Consider the following 17478-nt stretch of genomic DNA (forward strand, 5'->3'; position numbering starts at 1 on the left):
ATGCGGCCTGCTTGGAAGCATTGTGGCTTGTGAGGCTCCGAGCCCCACCTTGCCCTTCCCCTCCCGGAAAAGAGGTGTTCTACTTGTTATCAACACAAACCCCCTGCCTGGTTCTGGTCAGCCCATCCCCAACCCCGGGGCGGGGTGGGATGCTTTCACACACACACACACTATGCCAGTGCGTCCTCACACTGGACCCCCTTGGTCCCCCAGAGCTACCAAGCTCAGTGGACACCATCACTCTCCATTCAGCTCCAACCGCTGGCCAGTCCTCCCCACGCCATAGCATCCCATTGAGCCTGGCTCTTTGCAGACAAGTTCAAACCCCTGGTCCCTCTGGGCCTGCTTTCCCTGCCAGTCAATGTTACCACATTCCTGAAGGGGGTGGGGGTCCCTCTAGCTACTGCTATATTTTCTTTAAAAGCCCAGCCTTGCATCGCTCATGGTTTGAAAGGATTCCATATTGAGAAAAGTTGGACAATCCTCTGTCCTTGGGCCTATCCCCGGATCCAGGTCAGAATTGCCACAAGTCCTGGCCGCTCTGCTTCTCATCCAGCTCCCTGCATTGAATGCCCTTTTTTTAGGAGGTGGTGGAAGATGAGCCAAGTGCTTGCGTGTCTGACAGCCTTGTGGGAGACCCGGATATGGGAGGTCCTAGCTGTTGAGGTCATTTGAATCCAGAAGATACAAAATATCACTTTCCTCCTCTTCCAAGCTCTCTTCCACTTTGCATTTCAAATAAATCTTTTAAAAAAAAAGTGCTACCCCCACAAAGTACCACGAGCTATTAGGGAAGCTGTGAAGTTGGCCGCCTCTCCCCAGTGGATGACAGGTACAAGGGGATGGGGCAGGGGGCGGGCTGATGGCAAAGCATCTAGGGGGAGTTACTTAGGAGCGCTGCTAACAGCCCTGGGCCAAGCAGCAGACACCTTCTCATCCAATCTTTCCAGGACAGCACAGCCCGCCCCGCAGCCAGGCGCAAGTCAAAGCTCAACAGAGGTAAGTGACCTGGCCGGAGACAGACAGCAGAGTCCATGCCTTGGAGCTGACCCGGCTCCCTGGAAGCTCCTCCTCTCGCCCCTCTGCCCAGGCTGGTGCTGCCCCACCCACCCACCCACCCACCCCTCTCAGCATCTGCCTTGTAAGTACCTGCTCCTCCCCAGCCCTGGCTCCAGCTCAGCAAGCCAGTGGTGATCCCCAAGGGACACACACCTCTGTCCTCTCCTCCCCCAAACTCATTAGGGTCTGAGCCCGGAGACCCCAGGTGACCGTATTTGCAATGACACTTCAAAAGATGTGATGCGGGCCTCAGGGCAGGGCCATGATGCGACAGGACTAGGGCCCTGGTAAACTGAGGAAGACCCTAGAAGTGGCGGCTTCAGAGGTTGGAGGGGATGGGGCATGGGGAGAAGGCACCGTGGGCAGGGGGCTCACGGGAACACCTTAGCCTGACCGATCTCCCAAGCTACAAGAAAACAAATGCCCAGTGGGGGGGATCAAGCCACCCAGCCTCTTCCCCCCGCACTGGAGAGAGGACACAGGGGCCTTGGTCACTTGTCTCCAGAGGGTCCCAGGCTGCCTCCTGCAAGGACTGGGATGGGCCCACCCACAGGGGGCTTAAGTCCCAGGTGCAGAAGGGACAGGTGAGTGTGTGACAGCAAAATCCAGAAATAAAGGGAGTTGTTCCGGGGATCCTAAGATGGGTCTGCAGGGGGCTGGGGGGAGTGTGGGTCCCTGCTGGTGGTGGGAGTAAAGACCCCAAGCTAGCCACATCTTTCCTGATGTCTCTCCCTGGCCTCGACTCATCCTTACTCAGAAATCCCATGTTGGCAAGAAAGCAGGCCCCCATCAGAACCATCCCACCCAGAGCTGCACCGCTTGGAACCAAGGCTCTGACCCAGAGCATGACCAGACAGGACTATCTAGAAAGTTCCCCCCACACACACACACACAAATGACACTCACAGGACACACCTCAGCGACAGACAGAGGGAGGGGGACTCCAGCCTGTGGCGCCCCAAAGACCCACGTCTGTGCTTCTCCCACAGCAGCCGCTCCCAACTCCCATTTTGCACCTGCCACCTCTTGTCGCAGCCTCTGAGACCCAGGGGACAGTGTGGTCAGGGAAGCCTGGCCTCATGTGGCAGGCAGGCAGGCAGGCAGTTGAGCAAGGGTGAGTTAAATCCTCAAGGGATTAGGAGAGCCCTCAGACAGGGGAAGGGCAGGTGGCTGTTCACCCCCTCTGGTACCCCTGAGCTGTCCCCAACAGCCAGGTTCAGTTGCCAGCCGAGCTTCGGCCAAGGAGGGTTCTTGTCCACAGAAGGCTCCGCTCCAAAACTGAGGAAAGGTCAAGGTCTTCACAGAAATCACCCAGGGTTCTCCGATGGCCACTAGCACCAGGCATGGAGTCCTGGCCATGTGGCCAGAGCTGAAGTCTCCTGGTGCAGACACAGCAAGTGACACTAAGTAAGTGACACACCCCCCACCCTCAGCTTCCGGCAGCACTGCCACCCTGCCCCCAGGAACCCACAACATGCACACGAGGTGGGGCTGTGAACTTGGGGCACTCAAATCTTTGCAGAAGAAATTTGAGGACAGGGGGAGGAAGTGATGAAAGCTGTTAGGTATCGTCCATCCCCCTACAGCGAATACCCCTCTTCCCCCTCCCACCCTACCCAAGGCTCAGGGGACCAGGGTCTCCCAGGTGGAGAACAGACCATAAGGAACAAGGGCCCAGTGTGGCAGGGGGCCTCCGGAGTCCCCCCCAGGGACTTGAATTCCCCCTGCAGATTTCTCAGCAAGGGCGTCTGCACCCTGCGCCCAGGACAGGCACTCGCAAGCACCCACACACCCCGCCCAGAATGGGCGCTTACCCCCGCGCCACCCTGTGGGAACACCTCACCTGGCAGTTGCAGAGTACAGGCCTTTGGTGCCTCTCTGCATCTCTGCGGTGTCGGGCTGGAAGAAAGGTGGTGGTGTGTGCGCAGCGAAGCGGAAGAAAAGGAGCCTACGGAAGTCATGGCCGGCTGTGAGCCCACCCGTCCCATGCACACCCCACAGGCCCAGCCCGGGCGGGGGACAAGACCCCATCAGAGTGTGCTCAAGGCCGGTCCCTTTCTCTGCTCCGCCCAAGCTCACCTGCCAGTATCGCAGGCAGCCCAGGCCCGGCTCCACTTCCTTCCCCAGTGCGGCCAACCCTGGAAGAGAAAAAGCACCAACCCCACCTCGGGAGAAAACCCGCATCCAGGTCCAGTTCCCAGACCCAGGCCTGGCCTGAGCTCACAGCTGGTGAGCCGGGCACAGGGGCAAGGCATAGCATGCGCCACCTCCCCCAGGCTCCCACCCTAGAGCAACCTCAAGGGGTGTGGAGGGCGTGTCTCCCCGCACCCCAACCCCACATCCCCAGGAAAAAGCCGGACAAACTTGGCAGCTTGCTGGGAGGTAGAACTGGGCAGAGGGGTCAGAAATCTGGGATTCTGATCGCCTTATGTGGCACATCCCCACAAAAAGGGAACCAAGCAGCCTTTTCTTCCTGGCACAGAGGAACAAAAATGAGTGGGGCGGTCCCAGCGTTCCCCTCCCTCCCTGGGATCCAACACTTTCCTGCACACGCTGGCAGAAGGTGGGCTGGAGGGCCGTGGGCTGGTCCACAAAACTGCTCTCTCCCAAGCGAAGGTAACCAACGCTCGCACGCAGTCTGGTCCCAAAGAATCCAGGAACTCCCACCTGTGTCCCAGGAACTTGCTGTGCTCTGCAAACAGACCCCAGAGTTGCTCAGGGAACCCCCTTCTGCTCCTGCTCCTGGGGAGCCCCAGAATCCCTGAGCTGATTAAGGCACCGGCAGTGTCAAAGGGTCTGTTGAGTTAGTGCTGTGTTAGGGGCTGACATGGGCTCCAGCAGGGAAGACGCCATTCAAGAGGATCCTACCCCGTAATCATGAGTCTAGTTGGAGGCTGGGTTCCACTTTCAATCCAGCTTACTGCTAGAGGGGAAGCAGAGCGAACAGTGTCCGAACCAGCACTCACAGAGATGCTGCAGCCGCATTTGCTGTGCTACAGTGGCTGCTTGATAACTTTTTTTTAAAGCTACAACTATCTTGCAAGGTACGCATGCGAGTGTAAACTTTAGGGTAGGTGGATCTGGATAAGATTAGGGCCAGCACAGTGGCACAACAGGATAATCCTTTACCCTGTGGTGCTGGAGTCCCATAGAGTCACCAGTTCGTGCCCCAGCTGTACCATTTCCAGTCCAACTCCCTGCTTATGCCCTGGGAAGGCAGTAGAGGACGGCCCAAAGCCTTGGGACCCTGCACTCACCTGCAAGACCTAGAAGAAGCTCTGGGCTCCTGGCTTCAGATCAGCTCAGCTCTGGCTGTTGTAGCCGTCTGGGGAGTGGATCAGCAGATGGAAGACCTTCTCTGGGTCTCTCCTTTTCTCTCTCTACCTTAGCAATAAATCTTAAAAAAAAAAAAAAAAAAAAAACCCTCAATATGACACAAGCACGTACCAAGTTTCCTCAGCAACTAGAAGGAAACATATTGTTGGGATGGTAATAAATATGGATCAACATCAAAAACATTCAGTTAAGCACAGGAGGGTGGAATAATAGAATACACACGGGTCCTATCTATGCCACAAGCTTGACCAAAATAAAATCGACAGGAAGCAGACAGAAGGGTACTGCCGCTGGAGCACGGGGGCACAGCTGTGGGCAGGAGGATGGTATAGCACCGATGCCCACTCACTAAGGCCAGTGGATGGTGACCTCTGTACAAATGGGCATAATGAACAGAAAGTCACAATCGAGCTGCAACTCCACGTTCACGAAGGGGCTTGGACCGCACCAAGACGGATGGCCAGGATGAGCCCAAAAGGCACCACGCTAGGCGTCGGGAGCTACACGTGTGGACGGAGAACTTGAGCAAAAACAGATGCAGTGAACCACCACAGAAAGCAGACTGCTGGTTTCCTAGGACTGGGCAGGGAGGGGGCATTTCAGAGCCACAATCAGCCTCTGCTTCTGGACTGCAGTAAGCGCCTGCCCAGGCACACTGGGGTACTGACCACGGTAGCATTTCCTTCTGAGTCCAGCATTCCTCAGTCAGGCTAAATATGTTTTTTTTTTAATTTTTTTTTATGTAAGGAAAGAGGCCACTCAGACACCTACAGCCGCATGCCAGGACCCCAACATTTGGCTCTCAAAAGCTGCATGATTCCTCATTTCAAGATCAAAGGGCCTTCATTGAAACCCTAAAACTCAGGGGATGACCCGAGGTCTCCCCGACCCCTGGTATTATCCAGGAGCAATCGTCAGGTGCAGCCTTCATGGCAGACGTCAGAGCGCAAAGCCAGTGCTGTCTGCACGCCCAATATACCCAGAGCAGGAGGGAAGAAACACACCTTCACCTGGCTTATGCCTTTGATGCCACTGGCATGGTGGCAGCCGTGGAAGCAGGTCTGGAACCACGTGTGAGGGCAGCTGTCATCAAAGAGAGGAGACAGGAGTGAGGGATGAGGTGTGGCCCCGTGGGCACACAGGAGACATGATCCCAGGTCCTGCTTCCAAGTCACAGCATGTTTGCCAAGATAGACACCGCCCTCTTCCAACCCAGGGGGAGGGTGCAACTCAAAAGTGAAGCTGTGAAGACCCCCCACGCAAGGTCTACCATCAAAGCACCCCAGATCAGGGCACAGGTTTGATACTCAGCTCCATTCCCTACCCAAGTGTCCTGCTAAGTCTGAGCCTGCAAGGCAGCAGCTGATGGCTCGCATGCCACCCCCCGAGGGAGACCTGGACTGACAGCCCCAACTCCAGCTGCAGCCTCAGCCCAGCCCTGGCTGTCCCAGGCATGTGGGGAATGCACAGCAAACAGAAAATTCTCTCTCCCACTGCACCTCTCCCTTCCTGTCCAATATGTAAACAGTATTTTAAAAAGACAGAGACATGGAGCTGAATCTTGATGGGGCCAGTGTCACCTGGGGGTGGAGGGGACACCCCAACATGCAGCAACAGATGCTGCATCAGTTCCCATCCTGCTCTGCCACTGGCTTGCCAGGTGACCCTGAGCAAACCTCAGTCTTCCAATCTATCAAAGGGGAGAATGATGGTGTCCTCCTCAAGAGACTGTGGTGACGAGTGTCACCTCTCAGCTCCCCTTCTGCTGTTCTCATGTCAGGACCCCCAACCTGCTCATCAGGCCCCTCCTCAGGACATTCTTGCCCCCACACGCTCCACAGCATGGCATCTAATTCCTGGTAACAAACAAACGACTTCCGTGGAAACATACAGACTCCTCCGACCCCTCCTGGGATTCTGGACTTTGCTGCCTGACTCTGGGATTAAAAAATGCCGTGAGTTCAACTCTTGGCTGCTCCACTTCCCTTCCAGCTCCCTGCTTGTGACCTGAGAAAGCAGTAGAGCATGGCCCAAATCCCTGGGATCCTGCACCTGTGTGGGAGACCCGGAAGAAGCTCCTGGCTCCTGGTTTCAGATGGGCTCAGCACCGGCCCTTGTGGCCATTTGAAGAGTGAACCAGCAGATGGAAGATGTTCCTCTCTTTCTCTCCTTCTGTCTGTAAATCTGACTTTCCGATACAAAGAAATAAACCTTAACCAAAAAAAAAAAAATTGCTGCTCAGAGACCTGAGGCATCCAACAGATGCCAGCCCAAGCCGCCCTAGGATCAATCAGGAGACTGAGATTGTAGGAGCTGCTGGAAACATTGAAACTCTGGTGCACCCAGCGGGAGGCGCAACCAAGGTAAGCCGAGCTTTCTGCAGAGGCAGATAAAATGTGCCAACCTCAACATCCATCCGACTAATGAGATCTCGAGATCTGCCATCAGACAAGGAGATTCCAGAGGTGGAGAAGAGGAAAGAAAAGCACGGAAGAAGAGAACGGGACCCTTGCTGAGAACAGTGAGGACAACTTTCCCTGCCATCGCCAAGCAACGGAGCTGGTGCTTCTTAGCCCCGTTCTACTGAGGAAGAAACCCAGCTCCAAAGTGCGGTGCCTTGCTCTGAGGTTAGCCAAATAAAAAACGGTGCCACCGGGAACCTAGACAGACCAGTTGGACTCCAGAGGGCAGAGGACTTCAATTCAAATTTGAGGGTGGGGACTAAGTGAGAAAACACCCAAGAAAGGCAGACCGAACAGTGAGAATGGTGGCCGTTGGCACTGTGGTGGCTCAGTGGTCCTTGTCTGCTAAACCATTGCACATGAATTTATTCCAGTTGCTTTGACGGCCTCAGGACAGCTTGCACACGCCCTTTACGAAAATGATTCAGAATTAGAACCAGAGCCACACTGAAATCCATGTGGGCGCTGGTTCCAGTCCCGGCTGCTCCACTTCCAATCCAGCTCCCTGTGCTCAGAAAAATGGTTCAGTATGGCCCAAGGGCTTATGCCCCTGCACCCATGGGAGACCCAGATGGAATTCCACGGTTCCTGGCTCTGGTCGGGCCCAGCTGTGGCCACTGGGGTGCTCAGAAGATCTGTGCATCTGTGTCTCTTTCTGTCACTCTTTCAGTTAATAAATAAAAATGTGAGGTTTATGGAGGGGCAAAATAAATAAGGGGGGAAGATAGGCAAGGAGGAGGGGGAGGCGGGAGCCCCATGCTTCTAAATCTGTGTCCTGATTATGTGAGACTACTCTATATAAATCAGGATATATTTCCTCAGGTGTTAATAATTTTATATTAGAATGAAATAGAAAAGCAAATCAACAACAAAACTTCTTTTTCCTAATGCCCATGCTGAGATAGCAGGTGGTGGCTCATCCTGCCAGCCATGTGAAAGACTCAGACGGAGTTCCTGGCTCCAGACGTCAGCCTGGTCCAGTCCTGGCCATTGCAGGAATTTGGGGAACAAACCAACAAATGGGAGATCTCTCTCTTTCGCTCTCTCCTTTAAATAAACACAAGGATCAATATTTGCCAAACCCTAACTCTCCAACTAAGATTCCTGTGTGGTGCTGCACTGGTCGCCTGCCCTCTCTTGTAACATACCCAGCCTTGATCCCAGCCAGGCAAGCATCCCAGGTCCCACTCATTACTACTCCCCATCGGGGCTCACACAGCGGTCCAGCCCCTCCCCCATTCTCTGCCGTGACTCATCTGGCAGTTTCCTAAGGGGCCCACCTGGCACCCCGTGAGAGGGCAACACCTGCTACATCTAATCAGGGACCGGGGCTGGGAGGCAGATGTCCCAACAGCCAGACCTCGCCTCTGCCTCCGGCAATCTGTGGGTATTGTTCCATGGGGCTGACAGATGAGCTGGGGGCCTTGGGGAAAGGGACCCCATCCGGGACAAAAGACAATCCTGTGAATTATTCCCCAGCCCATTGAACCTGCACAATGGGGCCAATGCCCCAGAAACACAAACAGCCCCACAGAGTGCACAGCAGTGGCAGCCTTGGTCCTAGCAGAACTTAGAGTCAGTAAGCAGATAGGGCTGGCAGCCCCCCAAGGTGGGGATTGTGTGTGTGTGTGTGTGTGTGTGTGGCGGGGGTGGGGGGGCGGTTCCAGGCACACTGAGCTTGCTTGGCCTGACGACCACCTTGGAAGTGAAATGAGGGGAAACTCCACAGATGGGGAAACTGAGACTTGGGGAAAGGATCACATAAAGTATGGTTTTTTTCCAGAACACTGTGCCCGCCCCCCGCTGTGGAAACAAATCCAAAATGGAGTGAAATCCTAGCCCTGGGGAAAGATACACCGACCAGTTCCAACACAAGGTGGCTGATGGTGAAATTGTGAAAGTGTGTGTGTGTGTGTGTGTGTGTGTGTGTGTGTGTGTGTGTGTGTGTGTTGGGCGGATGCGGTGATGGGGACGGGGCTGATAAGTCAGAAGCAGCTGGGAGGCTGAATCCACAGCAGGAAGCTGGACTGTGGGGAATCCAGACTCTCATCCCATCTCCCCAGACATCACACCCACAAGGAGACCAGCAACCTGCTCTTGCCTTCCTAAAACAGAGAACGCACAAGACAGATTCAATGACTTCTTCAGCAGCCACAGAAAATACCAGAAAGCACAGATTATTCTTGGGCACGAAGCCCACGGCCTTCGTTTTCTTTCTTTCCGAGCTTCTGCAATGTTTATGCATTTTACTGGGCTCACTGCTTTTGTTTTTCAAATATTGTCCAAAATCGTAAGACTCATTTTAACACAAATGTGGAGGGTGAGTCCCAGCAGGGGCAGGAATAGGGAACAGAGGGCTTGATTCTTTTTTAGAGATACTGAAGACTTCACCTCTCACCTCTGTTAAGAAGATAGAGGCTTTAAAAATAATAATAGGGCCCAGTGTCATAGCCTAGTGGCTAAAAGTCCTTGCCTCGCATGCGCTGGGATCCCATACAGGTGCCGGTTCCTATCCTGGTGGCCCCACTTCCCATCTGGCTCCCTGTCTGTGGCCTGGGAAAGCAGTCAAGAACGGCCCAAAGCCTTGGGACCCTGCACCTGCATGGGAGACCCGGAAGAAGCTCCTGGTTCCTGGCTTCGGATAGGCTCAGCTCTGGCTGTTGTGGTCATTTGAGGAGTGAACCAGAGGATGGAAGATCTTTCTCTCTCTCCTCTCTGTATTCTGCCTTTTCAATAAAAACAAATCTTTACAATAATAATTAATGATAATAAGGCAGCAAGAGAGATCTAAGGTACATTTCAGAATTATTTTCAAAGGCAAGGTGGCTACCAGGTTAAAGTAAAATTCTTGCTACACAAAATCAACCAAGCCCAATGGACTTGAAACCCATGACGGTTCAAAACCCTAAGGATGCTACAGCCCAGATTGCTACACGGTTCCGGCCACACAGTCACTGTCCCCTTAACCGGAGAGTGGTCTGACCACCTGCGGAGGAAGGGATCTGAGAAGACACACCCCACCCAGCCCCACCCCAGCCCTGCTGACTCACCCCCTTGGCCACGTGGCCCAGAGGTCTGCCTCCAAAAGGCCACGCCCCTCGAGCCGGACACCTGCAGTCCTAAGGTTACCCTGTCTGTCAAGCGCAGTTACTCATCCCAGCCGCTCCCAGCGCAGAACCCCACCCTGCCCCAGGCCACCCCCGGGCACCGGGCACCGAGGTGCTCCCCAAGGGCCAGCTCCAAGTGATGCTGGCTTCCAAAGGAGCAAAAACAAAGCAGCTTCCCTCAATTTCTCTCCCCAGCGCACCCCCACCACTTCCCTGACTCCGCCCCCCTTCTTCTCCTCCCGCAGCAGGTGGGGGCAGCTTCCACACCGCGGCATTGCAGTGGGCTGCGGGCGCCAGCAGTCTGGGCCGCAGGGGTTGCCTCGGTTGGGGGGGCGGTGGGCAGCCAGGGGAATCTGAGGCCTCCCTGTCACGTCTGCCCCCGACTCTCGGCCAGCTGCCACAGCGCCAGCTCAGACTCCGGTCCTCCCAAATACCCCAGACTTGAAGGTGTACTGCGTCCTAGGAGAGGTGTGCTGGTGGGTCCTCGGGTCTCTCCAGCTCTTTCTCCCGGTGGGAAGCGAGGGGGATGTAAAACGACTGGATCCCCAAATCGCTGGCTGTGTGACCTTGGGCAGGTGGCTAGCCCTGTCTGGATTTCCATCTTTAAAATGGGGCTCTTACTCCTCCCCTCCCCTCCCCCTCCGCTCTATTTGCATTGGACGCGGCTGGACATCTGGGGTATCAGTTCCAGAAGTGAATTGATGAATGGAAAACGCTGATGAGGGGTGAGGGGAAGGCTGGGAGAAGGGGGAGGACCCCGCCCCATCACCCCCCCACACACACACACACACACTGCCACCACCGCCACTGCCACCTTTGGGGTCTGTCTGGGGCTCGACCGGTTAGCTGCTAACCCGGGGGTCCACCTCCCATGTCTGGCTGGTAGCAGGGGAAGGAGAGGATCTTTGTTCCCTGCCTCCATCCAGCATCGTTTGCCAGACCCCGTTTCTCCCTGCTCTCCCAGCCCACCTCGGCAACCGCCGTCGCCTTTACGCGCCCCCAGGAGCACACGACAGCCAGAGAGAAGGAGCACCGGGCAGCGTCTGCCCTCACCCCCTCTTCTCCCTCGGACTCTGCCCCGGGACCCTGAGGATCTCCTGGAAGGGAGACTGCGCCAACTCCCACCACCATCTCCCTTCGGCAAAGCCGGCGAGGATCGGCTGTTGGGTTGTGGGCGGCGGCTCACCTGGGGTCGGCGGTGGTGCGGTTGGAGTGCAGACCCAGCTCTTTGTGCCGTGGCTTTCGGCGCAGAACTGGGGGAGCCCCTGCAAGCGCCTCCCATCGCAGACTCCTCCCCGCACTCCTCCTCCGCAGCCTCCCTCCCTCCGGTCCCCGAGCGCAGCCGGCACCTGCTTTGTAGCTGCTGCAGCGCCCATGAAATTTTAATGCGGGAGCGAGCGGCTGGCAGGCGGTGGCAGCACCCGCCCCGCTGCGCCCCTGCAGCGCCACTCTCCCCCTCCCAACCCCGTTCCAGCTACCCTGGAGTGCCCCGGCCTAGCCTGGGGATGGGGAGGTGCGGCCAGCGGGTCAGGGAGCGTCTGTCTAGCCGCCCTCACTGCACAAAGGGTTGCGCCCTCAGCCTGCAGCATCCCGGCGCGCAGCGCTACCATAGCAACGCTGGCCGAGCTGGACGTGGCTGCGAGGAGCCGGCGGCAAGGTTGGGGCGCGGTGGTGGAGTGGGATGGGGAGAGTGCGGTACACAAACCCCGGTGGAAGGGGGCAGCAGAACCGGCCCCGCCGGAGAGCATCATGCATCTAACCCACTAGGCCCCCAGGAGACGCCTCTCACCTGAGATCAAAAGCTGAGCACTGGGTGGCCAGGAAAATGTACTGCGGACTCAGGTGCCCTTGGGCTATGCCATGAGCTGAGTTCAGCCTGGAAATGGGCAGACCCCATGATCAGCAGGCCCCCACCCACCCAGGCAGTGTGGCTGGCATTGGTCTTCAGGTCTCCAACACAGCGGGCTTCTGAACCAAACCAAGACTCTCCCAGGGACTTGGTCCTTTGCCCTCCTTCTGCCTTTCCAAACCCCCCCTAGCATCCTCCATGTCCCTAGGGAGGTTTAGGGACATGCGGTGGCCTTCTTCCTCTCCTGGAGGCCCCAGGGACACTGCTGTGGCCTCCGCTGAGCTTCAGGTCCAGTGGTATGACCTTAGAGCTGACGTGTCTTTCTCATCTTCCCATCACGAACTCTGACCCTCATCTTCTCCTGAGAGCAAGACCTGGAGGGTGGCCAAGGCCACCCTCACTCAGCAGTGCCTGACCCCCCGGGGGGATACAGGGCTAATTCAGGTCCCAAGATATCATCAAGAGGGGCCAGGTTGGTAGAACAGTAGGTTAGGCCACCATTGCACCGCTGGCATCCCACACAAGTACCAGTTCCTAGGATGCACCTGGGCAGGCAGCTGAAAACGGCTTAGGCACTTGGGTCTATATTACACACATGGGGGACCAGGAGAGAGCTCCAGGCTCCTGGCATCAGCCTGGCCCAACCCCAGCTATTACTGTCATTTGCAGGAAGAACCAACAAGTGGAAGTGTGTTCTCTCTCTCTCCCCCTCCCTCCCTTCACCTTTCTCCTTCTCTCTGTGCAATTGTGCCTTTCCATCCATCTTGAGGGAGACAGACATCCTCCTTCTTCTGCCACTCTTGAACATGATCTGAGCCACTGGTTAGAAACCATCGGTTACCATGGCAACAGCAGGAGGCCGTCTCCAGACCCCTGGGAAGATGAGCTGCGGGAGTGGAGTTGCCCCCTTGCAGCTGGAGTTGCCTGCCTGTCCCCTCCACCTCGCCCATCTCCACGAGACACCCTGGCTTCAGGCAGGTCTGCACACTGCAAAGGTTTGGTGTTCACAGCGCTGCTCCATGGCCCATCACGCCCGGGAGAGTTTGGCACTGGCAACGTGTCCAGGAGAAAGGGACCTGGGTGTCCCCTCCCCCATCTCTCTTCCTTGGAGCAGCCCTTGGAGGATAGGCTGGATTTTCTTCCATATTGCAAACCGCCCCCACGCTTTCCCCTGCAAGTGAAGCGGTGGGTTCACTCACTCACCCACTGACCCACCAGACACCGCTCCAAGTACACTCTCAAGGAAGTGCTGGGTGCTCAGGCCCAGCAAACTCATCTTCAGCCAGGACACCAGCGTCCATATGGGTGTCAGTTCTAGTCCCATCTACTCCGCTTTTGAACTGGCCTGGGAAAACAACAGAGGATGGTTCAGGTCCTTGGACCCCTGACCCATGTGGGGAGACCTGGAAGAAGCTGCTGGCTTTGGATCAACTCAGCTACAGCCAATTGGGGAGTGAACCAGTACATAGAAAACCTCTGTGCCTCTCTCTGTCTTTCCTTCTCTCTGCACATCTTTCAAATAAAAATAAATCAATCCTTTTTTAAAAAGTGAGGGCCTGGCTCAGTGGCTTAGTGGCTAAAGTCCTCACCTTGCACTCACCTGCATCCCTTATGGGCGCCAGTTCATGTCCTGGATACTCCACTTCCCATCCAGCTGCCTGCTTGTGGCCTGGGAAAACAATACAGGGCAGTCCAAAGCCTTGGGATCCTGCACCTGCATGAGAGACCCTGAAGAAGCTCCTGGCTTCTGCCTTTGGATAAGCTCAGCTCTGGCCATTTCAGCTGCTTGGGGAGTGAACCAGCAGATGGAAGATCTTTCTCTCTGTCTCTCCTTCTCTCTGTATATCTGCCTTTCTCATAAAAGTAAATATTTTTTTTTTTAAAAAAAAGAGCTGGCTGGTGTGCAAGGCTCAGCGAGGAAACACAGCTCATCCAAGTTTGGATAGTTTGAGTGCAGTGGGGCTAAGACTGTGACACTCTGTGGTTCTCAGAACCTCCACTAGGGATCTCTTGGCATTCACGTCCCCAACCCGTCCTTCCCTGGGTTGGGCGATATTGAGATGACGAACCCGCAAGCTGTGCAGGGCTGTTCATCCCCTACCCTGGACATGACAACAGCTGTACGCCTCTGACTCCAAAAACCTCATCAGTTTGGAGTTATGGCCACGGAGCACTAGAGCTGGGGGGCTCTGTTTTGATGGGGGGGCGCTGAGACAAGAATGCGAATGCCGGCAGGGCATCGGGGAGGCGGTCTCCAGATGCTTTGTTAAGGGAGCAGGGCGGAAGGACGAGACAGGGAAGACATCAGGGCAGGTGCGTGCATGGGCCTTTGTGCTTGTTGGTACATGCTGCTGCACTGAGTGTCTTACACCCCCGGTATATGTTCTGTGTTCTGGGGACCATGTCCAGGATGCAGATGTTGGCAAGGTTAATCGGCTCCTCCTGATGCCTCCCCTGCTGGGATCACAGGCAGTATCTTCCTGCTACGACTTCACATGGTTTTGTGTCTGCACACACACACACACACACACACACACACACACACACCTGGTGCCACTTTTCCTCTTCTAAGATCTATCAGGTGATGACATCATTTCAGCCTCACCCACCCTTCTCCAAACACATCATCAACCTGCAGGACCAGGTGGGGAGAGGGGTTCAGGCTCCACTGCAGGAACTCGGAAGCCTGCCCGGGGACAGCCTGACCCTCTGTTGCCCAATCCTTTGTCCTGTTTCCTTCCTCTGCCTTCCTCCCAGCCAGGGCCAGCAGCTGCGATGTGGACCAAGGAGTAGGGTAGACCCAAGTTCCAACTCCCATCATACCCCATTGGCACCCTGTGGCTTCCATTCCATCCCTTGTCTGTACAATGGGTTCCACACAAGAACTTGTCTTCTAGAACTGTGGGAAGAATTAAGTGATTTTAGTACAGAAATGCATGGCCCAGCTACAATGTGCTCACTTGCTCTCTCTCTCTCTTTCTCTCTCTCTCTCTCTCTCTCTCTCTCTCTCTCTCTCTCTCTCTCTCTCTCTCGGGTCCCTACAAGACTTCCAGACTTGGAGGAAGTTATTCCAAGAGACCTCAGAGAAAGAGGGAACAGACCCCAACCTGGCCAGTGCTGCCCCTGACAATCTGTCCACACGGTTGTGCTCTGTGTGTGCACAGACACGGACGGGCTGACTCGGGTTCCTGTCACATCTACCCGGTGTACATGGTCACTCTTGGATGCTCAGAGCTTCTCTCTGGGGGTGTGGATGGGGCAGCACCTGCAAGGGTGACCTCTGCTTCCATGGCATGCCAATTTCCCTTTAGAGACAAAACCATCAGACTGGTAAAACCAGGGGTGGGGTCACTTATGTCCCCTCCCCCCCATCTCTGAATTTTATGGGGTCTCAGAGCCAAGGAGGAAACCTCCGCTGAGGTCAGGGGCTGCCTCCCTCTGCCTCGGCTCCGTGGTCCTCCCTTTTGTTTGCCGCGCGTGCACACACGCCCCAGGACCTTGTCATCCACCCCTGCCCCACCCTGCCCCCACTCCTGCTCCTTTGTTTGTGCTTCTGTATCCCGTCTGTGCGGTCGGCCCTTCTCAACCCATTTTATTCTCCATCTGCAAACATATCCCCTTCCCCTCCCCTCCTCCAGTCGCTGCCCTGCACCTGCTCCCAGCGCCCTGCCAGCCACCCCAGCAGGTGCTGCAACCCAGCCAGTCCCTCCTGGGAGGGAGGCACAGCAGCTGCCTCGCTCCTACCACCGCCGCCTTTGCCAGCAGCTGCAGGAGTCTGCTCCCTTGCCCTGTATGGACATGGATGGATGCTGACGGAGCCAGAGGACATCCACGTCCTCATGCTAACATCACGATCATCCTCCCTGCTCTCCCCCGCTCGGAGACCCGATGCAGCACCCTGGCCCCAGCTTGAACATCTCTCCCTGGGTCGTCCCAACCCCCACCAGCCCCTGTCAGAGCCCCCTTCCGATCCTTTCCCCTTCCTTGCAGTAATCACAAGTTTTTGGAAATGCAAAGCTGACCTCATCACTTCCCTGGCTATAGCACCACTAATTAATAAGTGCCAACTTGACCTTCACCTGGCCCTGGCCAGAGCCCCAGATGGCTGCAGGTTCACCTTCACTAACTCCCACCCTTGTGCCCAGCCACCTGCTACCCAACCCAGGCCAGCCCAGCCCCAAGGGGTACAGGGAGTCTTGCCTGACCTGCAGATGAAGGTCGGGGCCTTATGCACGCATCCTCTGGCCTGGACCAAGGATGCTCTCCTGCAGGGCAGGACTGTACATACACTTGCTGGGCTATTCACACACACACGCGCGCACACACACACACACACACACACGTTCATGGGGCAAACCTCTTCTAGTTCTCCACCCATGTCACCAGGGCTTGGTCACCAGTCTGCATACAGGAAACCCTTGATGTCGGCTTGCTTAAGAGAATGACTGAGTCTTTTCTAAATTTACTTAGTTTTAATTTGAAAGGCAGAGAGAAAGAGAGAGAGAGAGAGAAAGAGAGAATCTTTCATCCACTGGCTCACTCCCTCAGATGCTCCCAACAACAGCCAGGGTTGGACCAGACCACAGTCAGGAACTAGAAGTTCCATCCAGGTGTACCACGTGGGTGATGGAGGTCAAGGACTTGAGCCATCACCTCCTGCCTCCCAGGGTGCACTGAAGCAGGAAGCAGGAATGGGAATTGGAGCCAAGAGTCACCTACAGGAGGCAGGTGTCACAAGCAGTCTACCCTACTACACCAAACACTGTCCTGGAATAACTGATGTTTGGAGCTTCAAACACTGGGATTCTGGAAGCCCCCACTCCATTCCCACCCAAAAGCCCTTCAGAGACAGACAGAGATGCAGCCAAGGAAACCACCAGCTCCGGGCTCTATCCCAATACAACCGAGCAATTCCCAGGATCTCCAGGTCTCCCGGCTCCTTCTGTCTCCCAAGGCTGGCCCTTCCCTAACAAGCCCAGCCAGCATTTCCAGCACCCACCCTGAGCTGGCTGCCCCACCACTGCACCCCTTTGTGACCTGTGTGGGTTGGCCACACTGTCTTCTTCTTCTGTCTCCCTTAACCAGCATGATCACTTCCGGGCCCCATTCCTGAGTCCCGGCCCCTCTCTCAAGACAGCAATGCAGGCCTGCAGCCTACCCCCAACATTCCTCCAAGGCCAACAACACAAAGCTCTTAGAAAAGACACTCAAAGAATTGGGACAGGAGTTGGCGTGATGGTGCAGCGGGCTGAAACCGCCACCTGAAATGCCAGCACCCAGCATGGGCACCAGTTCAAGTCCTGGCTCTTCCATTTTTGATTCAGCTCCGTGTGAATGCACCCAGGAAAACAGCAGAGGATAATCCAAGGGCTTGGGCCCCTGCACCCACATGGGAGACCTGGAAGGAGCTCCTGGCTCCTGTCTTTGGTTTGATTGGACCTGGCTGCTGTAGCCATTTGAAGATGGAAGATCTCTCTGTCTCTTCTTCTCTTTATGTAACTTTCAAATAAATGAACACATCTTTAAAAAAAAATGGGAGCAAATAACACATATTACCATTTCCCGGGGCCAAAGTTATCCACGTGTTAGCTCTAATAACCTAATGGTGCCCATTTTTACAGACTGGGAAACCAAGGATACGCAGATGCAGGGAGAATGGATCCGC

General features: G+C 55.7%; 1 long non-coding RNA gene across 1 annotated transcript; it reads right to left on the minus strand.

The window, feature by feature from the left end:
- Nucleotides 1-1546: 1546 nt before the first annotated feature.
- On the minus strand, nt 1547-3748 carry LOC121172034. Its single transcript, XR_005886191.1, has 3 exons — nt 3139-3748; nt 2903-3007; nt 1547-2438 (listed from the first exon to the last, which is right to left on the minus strand). It is a non-coding gene; the product is annotated as an uncharacterized LOC121172034 (long non-coding RNA).
- Between the last annotated feature and the right edge of the window lie 13730 nt (nt 3749-17478).

This window comes from Ochotona curzoniae, unplaced genomic scaffold, assembly GCF_017591425.1.
Source record: "Ochotona curzoniae isolate NIBS_2020 unplaced genomic scaffold, NIBS_Ocur_1.0 scaffold_274, whole genome shotgun sequence".
NCBI lineage: Eukaryota > Metazoa > Chordata > Mammalia > Lagomorpha > Ochotonidae > Ochotona > Ochotona curzoniae.